This window comes from Rhynchophorus ferrugineus, unplaced genomic scaffold, assembly GCF_030347505.1.
Source record: "Rhynchophorus ferrugineus isolate W39M unplaced genomic scaffold, kcgeb_rfMv2 rfM2, whole genome shotgun sequence".
Lineage (NCBI taxonomy): Eukaryota > Metazoa > Arthropoda > Insecta > Coleoptera > Curculionidae > Rhynchophorus > Rhynchophorus ferrugineus.
In genome coordinates this window covers 81988692-81996483 of record NW_027472581.1, presented here as the reverse complement: position 1 = coordinate 81996483, position 7792 = coordinate 81988692, and the positions used below count along the sequence as shown (strand labels likewise).

The window sequence follows — 7792 nt, the reverse complement described above, 5'->3', positions numbered from 1 at the left end:
CTCCTTAACTGAGATAAACTTTTCAACATGGATGTGAAAAAAATAATACAATTTGTAGAACGATAAAATGAGCTTGATTTAAGCTGTTACTTGTTTGTTAGGCTGTCTCTCTAACTTCTCGATTTTACCATAATAAGAGCGCAGCAGTAATTTTGAAATATATCATACATTTTAATTATTTGTTGCTGTTATTTAAGGTATTACTTTTTGGTATGTTTCTTGAAGGGATGTTATTGGAGGGTATTTCCGATCATTGAGTAACCGACCATCGTTTGGTTTAGACGTGCCACTATCGACTACCCAAGCCTCGTCACCAGGTAACACCGCTGCCATCCGTTTTATCTATTTTGTATTTTCCACATTTTTATATTACTTCAATAAATAACGGTAAACCACCACTATTTCATTTCGTTTTACCTCCATTCCCGAAATCCGAAATCATATTGGTTAGTTTTTAACCAATGAACTGCAGCGAAATGGGGGTTCTCAGTTCTCGGTTCTTTCTGTTTTTGTTTTTTATTAATTATGTTAAGAGAAATTCTCTGTAACGTATATTCGGATGTATTTTTATACTATGTGGTTATTGGTTAAAACAAAACAGTTCAACAGAGTAAATATTATGAGGGTGATCTTTTAAAAACGATTATTCCGTAAAAGCATATTTTCTATGATCCAGATAATTCTTAGATTCTCGACATTGTTACACATAATTATTTACATTAATAATATAAGTTAATATTTATATCGTTTTTATAATAAGTCATGATATATCATGGTAAACAGTTATCTTCCAGTGAAAAAAACATATTTAATGAATCATTAATATGACGATCTGCGGTAAAAGGATGAAGGACAAATTGTAAACGTCAGTTTTAGACCAGAGATTGCATTGTAAAATCATTGAAACTAAAGGTTTCCTCTTATATCCGAATTAAACGACCACCTAAAATGATATGCTAGTGAATCAGTATCACCATTATTAATGAATAAGTTTAACATAGAATGTTTGCGTGGTGGAATTGGTGACGTTAATCTTGAAGTGTTTAATATTTTTCTTTATTATTAATTTATTAATTAATTTATTACTACTAAGAGTGTAATAGCCATTGAATTTTTAGGGTTAATTCTATGTCTCGGTGAATTGAGGCAAAACGAAATGAGACAGTGGTGTTTACATTATGTGACCGTTATTTATTGAAGTAATTTAAAAATGTGAAAATACAAGTGGTAAAAAAAACAGTTTGGCTTTCGCAATAAGCATGGGACTATAGAACAAGTGCATAGACTTGTAAACCAAATAAACGCTGACCTAAATGCCAAAAGATATTGTTCGGCTGCTTTCCTAGACATATCTCAGGCTTTTGACAAAGTATGGCATACGGGCTTGCAGGTTAAACTAAAGAAACTTCTCCCTCATCCGGACTATCAGCTACTAAAATCGTATCTCACTGACAGACATTTTATTGTAAATCAAGGCGATGAACATACCGAATTAAATCCCATATATTCAGGAGTTCCGCAAGGTAGTGTACTGGGTCCAGTACTGTATCTTCTGTATACGGCTGATCTGCCCACCACAAAAATAACTACTGTGGCAACATATGCAGACGATACAGCAATCTTAGCATCCCATGAAGATCCAGACACAGCATCAATAAACCTACAAACCCACCTGGAGCAAATACAATTATGGTTGAAGACATGACGCATTAAAGCCAATGAATCAAAATCCACGCATATAACGTTTACCCTGCGTAGAAGAACATGTCCACCAGTAAATATCAATCATCGTCAACTCCCCCGAGCAGAGCATGTTAAATATCTTGGTATGCATTTAGATCGACGCCTAACCTGGAAGAAGCACATACTCTCTAAACGGAAACAACTAGGACTGAAATTATATCAAATGTATTGGCTGATCGGGCGCAAATCCAAGTTATCATTAGATAACAAGAAGTTGCTGTATGAGTCTATACCCAAGCCTATTTGGTCATATGGAATTCAACTATGGGGTACCGCTAGCAAATCTAATATATCCATCATGCAACGGTTCCAAAATAAAGTGTTGCGTGCCATTGTTGATGCTCCGTACTATATTTCAAATAAAGTGATACAACGCGATATTCCTCTAGAACCTATAACGGATGTAATTCAACGTGTTTGTGTGAAGTACTTCGAAAGAGTGTCAGTGCATCCCAATGTACTCGCTAATCAGCTAAATATGCGACGTGATAGTGAAGTGCGTAGGCTAAAACGTTTAACACCACCTGATCTGATTACTTAACATATATAGACTATAGAATAAATTTTAGAATAAGACTAATTAATTAAGATAATATTTTATACAGGAGATCGCTTAATGAAGTGATTTTCCGCATGCCATGTATATATATTATACACATAAGAAATACTTATTACCTATATGGTAGATTGTGGAATCACAAAGAGTAAAAAAAATTGCCTTAATATAAATATATTTTAATCCTACTTATTAATTTCCCCTTGTAGTAAATAAATTCGCTTGGTGCGCCCTCAGATGGTTTAGGATACTACACTAAAAGGATTCTCCATCGTCCGTGTTGATTGGCCAGAACTGCTCATTCGCATTTATTCTAAATTATCTTGACAGATTTCGCAGCTACGCGTTGTTGTCTAAAGAGTTGTGGTTAGGAAGTAATTTTTAGGACAATTTTATTTTTACAAAAGTCTGTTAAGGTAATATATTTATTTATTATTTAATACAGAAAATTGACAGCAAACAATGCGAAAATAAGTGTATAAGGTATTAGTAAAATGTTATGTTTTAGTTAAATTGTAGTCTAAGCTTGATAAAAGTTTTGAGAACCAAGCTACAAAGGCTCTTATGTTTATGGCATGTTATAAAGAACATTCAATGCAAAAGGAAAATAAAAAATCTGGAACTAATAGAGCAAATGAAAAAAGAAACTATTAATCATAGATACCAAACCAAATTTATACAGCTGGTAGTTGTATACATTACAAAATTACAAGAGCTGATGAAAATTAATTTTTAAATTATATGTATGTATAACTACTGTATTATTTTTTTTTCTTTTTAATACATTTTAAAGTCTTAGCAACGAGGATATATCCGGACCTACTGTTTAACGTAGGCTCCGAACCACGGTCCTCGGCATTAAGCATCAAAATCATCTCAGATATCCGCTCTCACCCACCCTGGTTACTGGCGTGACTGGTATCCTTTGTCGGATTTTATACTGTTGACTAGGACAATCATAAATATTCACAATCACAAACATACATTTACGAGCGTGCCTCAGCAGGATTCGAACCCCCGACTATCGCAATAGTAGGTGTACCGTCCTGTCGTTTTTACCACTGCACCAACCAAGCCGACTGTATTAATGATTACTTTATGATAATTAAATAATATAATTTATTTTTAATTAATACAAATAATTAATTATAAATAATAATGATTACTTTTGTAGGTATTACTTATCAGATGAGGACAAAATAAAATTGTGAGCTCGTGATTTCGAAAAAATACTCAACAGAAGTCCTTGAACAATCTCCTAAAAACAAATGCCCTAAAGAGAAATGCTAGGCTAATAGCTGGAAAACTATTAGATTCATTAGATGATCTCATTGATTTAAAAGAATGGAAAAGGAATTTGGATATTGAAGGTCCAAATGCTAATAATTAGAGAATAATATAGAACAACTATATAGTCTATTTATTTTCTACCTATTATATTAAGGCTATTTATTTATTAGTTTTTTATCCATACATGTAAAATATCAGAAAAAAACGATAAAAGATGTGTTAGAGTTTACTATGTCAGAATAAATTATATTATAGATTGAGTTTTAATATTTTATTGTCTGTGCGTATGTGTCTTACTTAAATAGCTTTTTTTATTTATTGTTATTTTGCAATAAACTTTTTATACGATATATTGTTTCAATTTTTATGCACTGTTTATCAACTCCAGAGAGTTATATAGACCTAAAGAAATAATAAATCACAAAGCTTTAAATCTTATGTTATCAATTTATTTCACACTTCCTATTAACTCTATTTTATATTTGTACTCTTCTAAAAATGCAAGTCATTTCATTTAAACATCTACTTTTTGTTAATTTTTTTAAATATCTGTAAAATCAAAACGAATACAGGTATAAAGTATACGAATATGACCATTTTCCAATCTTATCTTTACTATAACTTTGAAACAAATTCTGTTTTCATTTTATTTAATAAACATATTTCTCTAGTCCGTAGAAATCTACAAAATTGTAACATTTTACTAATAATTCATACCTTATATACTTATTTTCGCATTATTTCTCTGTATTAAATAATAAATATAGTCTATCCAAAGTTCCCATGTTCCTTCTCATTTTATTCTAGTTAAAAAGATATACAATCCTGTCTTCTACAATGCGTCAATAATTTAGATGAGACATGGATATTTCAGAATGGGACTAATATACCCAACGGTGGCTCATGGCTAAAAATAATATTAAGTCATCCAAAGTTGATTGGAAAAGGTAAACGTTAAAATACTAGTTTTTAAACAATACAATTAACAACAATATTTATTAATAATTTACTGCAGATATATTGTGCTTGGTGCTGGAAACAGGTCAATAGCACCTTTGGTTTGGATGATCTCAGGATGATTTTTGGTCAAACCCATTGAAGAGGATGTTGGGAAATTATTTTTTTATTTCTTATTTGATTTTTGAGATAATAAAGAATTATGTTCATTAGATATGTGTGTAATTGTTCAGAATATACATGAGTATTTGGTTCAAATGTGCGATCACACCATCGGAGGAAACAGGAACTAAACGTAAGAGGGTTAATATGCTTTCTAATGAGAGTAAAATGTATTACGGGGATATACAACTGTTAACTAGGTAGATTATGTTTCCAGGGGGATAGCGCGACATAAAAAAAAACACGTTTAAAACTCTACCTCATTGGTGGTGTGGGAAAGCGTTGAATGTAAACAAAACAAAATTAACGTCCAATCTATTATACCTACGTTCTTAATTGTCGTTTTAAGTCCTTCCATATTCCATAATATATATATATATATATATATATATATATATATATATATATATATATATATATATATATATATATATATATATATATATATATATATATGTATCAGATGTACTATAATGTTAAAATAAACTATATACATTTGATAACATTTTTGTTTTAATATTTTATTTAAACTAGAATATTGTTATATGCCAAAGCCAAACTGAACTAAAGCTCAGAGTTGATGCGGCAACATTGCGACGTTCTGACGTCCTAAATTTAGATGACGTATTATCACACCAACTTTGGATAGACTATAATTATATTACCTCAACAAAATTTTGTAAATATAAAATTAAGATAGAAATTATTTCCCAACCACAACTCTCGTGCTGTGAACTCTGTCAAGCTAATTTAGAATAATACGCATAAGCAGATTTAGTCTAACTTCATACACGCTGGGGTCCTTATACTGTCGACTCGGTTTAGTCTAGCGGTGGGAACTATCGACTGAAATCGACTATCGACTGTTACTACTTTTTATTACCGACTGTTTTCAGTCGCTTTTTTCGGTCCGACTGTTTTTGTTACTATGTAATGTAATGTTGTTACTATTTACTATCGACTATTTCAGTCCTGTACTCTTAGTGACTATTTGTGGTTCTACTAGTTTCATTCGATTGATTTTTAACGTTGATCTTGACAAAAATGTACCCAATTTATGCCTACATAGATTTATATGTAATATATATAATTTTATGATTTTTTTGATAGTTTGCTTGTAAATAACAATATATTGTATATTAATATAGCACCATTTTGGAACGATAAGTTTGTTTGATTGTTAATGTAATAGGGTAAAAAATTTCATTCCTTTTCACAGATCCACAGAACACTCAAATATAAAAGTAATTCTACTTCGTCTAAATTATAAATTGCATGTTATGTATAATTATTATGACAGTATTCAGTAATTATTTTTTCCCTCTCTTTTTAAAGTTAGTTCGTGAAGAAATTTATACATATCCATCTCTCTTATACTGCTATTGGAAAATATAACCACATATAAAATTAACTACCCAAGCAATTATCGCCGTCCTTTCCTCTCTCACAGTTTATACAGGAAAGAATTCGTACATCGTCGTCTGACATTACGAATTTAAAAAAAAATTCGAGCCGTACGTTTGACTGAAAATAGTAATTACTATTGTTAGTCGCTAGTTTTTTGACTATCGACTGTTTCGACTGTTTTCAGTCGATAGTTCCCAATGCTAGTTTAGATGAACAAAACTTGGCTACAACTTTATATATACGAGATTGCATTCTAAGTCTGTCTATTCTGTCAAATAAATAATACTGAAGAAAAATCGATTATTTTATGTGAGAAAATGTTAAAAGAGTCGAATTTAACAGTGGTTTAAATTGTTACGTTGCATTTCGAAATTGAATATCTTTGCTTGCCTAATGTAATAGTAGCCCCTGTAGTGTCAAATTTAGAAGTTCCGATTTTGTCCCCTTTGAATTTCTGAATAAGGAACATTCCATCTGGCCCAGGGGACAGTTGAGTGAAACTAAATGGCAAAATCGTGTCGTTCTCACACAGACCGTATCGAGAATCTCCAAAGAAGCGTCCCCACGAAAATGTCAAAATCGTTTCCGTTTACCCCACCTGCGTATATATCGTCGTACTCATAACGGCATGGTCTGGCGGTTACCCTTATTATGAAAAATAACCTCGATAACTGTTTTATTTTTCATTTCGTTTACGCTGTATCAAATGTACTTTTTCTATCAAGAATAATATCGCTGTAGTTGAAGCGTAACGTTGATGGTTTTCTTAGAGTCAATTAATTCTTTGGAACGGAGTGCGTGTTAACAAAAACCGTCAACAGTTATCGGAAATTCTTAAAAATTTCAGCTTTCAAAAAAAAAAGTGGTTTGATCGTAATACACTTACGTATTCGTTAAAATTAAGAAGTTATTATAGATAGGTATTAACAGTATAGCCGGTTAATCTAACTAAGTATCCAGCCTGACACATAGATGGCGCTACTAGAATTAAATCCATATGTTTTTTGTTAGACCCAACCCTCGAAAGATGCGTGTATAAATTTGATAGCTATCGGATCATTAGCTTGTGAATTATAGCATTTTAAGTAAAGCAACTTTTGTTATTGTGAAAAAAATGGATAACAAGGAATTTCGCGTGTTGATAAAATATTGCTTTTTGAAGGGAAAAAATACACTTGAAGCAAAAACTTGGCTTGATGCCGAGTTTCCGGACACTGCCCCAGGAAAATCAACCATCAAGGATTGGTATGTTAAGTTTAGATGTGGTGAAATGAGCACCAAAGACGGTGAACGCAGTGGGCGCCCAAAAGAGTTTGTTACCGATGTTAACGAAACATCCACAAAATGATTCTGAATAACCATGAATTGGAAACTGAATGAAATAGCAGGCACTCTAAGATGTCAACTAAACGTGTACATCATATCATTCACGAATATTTGGGTATGAGATTGCTCCGTGCCGCGCGAGCTCACTTTTGACCAAAAATATCGACGAGTTGATGATTCGGACCAGTGTTTGAAGATGATCAAACGCAATAAACGCAAGTTTTTGCATCGATATGTGACAATAGATGAAACATGGCTCCATCATTTCACTCCAAAGTCCAATCGATAAACATCCGAGTGGACTGCACACGATAGACTGAACAGTCGGCTGGCAAAATTATGGCGTCTATA

General features: G+C 32.1%; 1 long non-coding RNA gene across 1 annotated transcript; it reads left to right on the top strand.

Moving 5' to 3' along the window:
• Positions 1-2500: 2500 nt before the first annotated feature.
• On the top strand, positions 2501-4146 carry LOC143191884 (uncharacterized). The gene is made up of 3 exons (XR_013004657.1): positions 2501-2715; positions 2808-3042; positions 3474-4146. It is a non-coding gene; the product is annotated as an uncharacterized LOC143191884 (long non-coding RNA).
• Positions 4147-7792: the final 3646 nt, after the last annotated feature.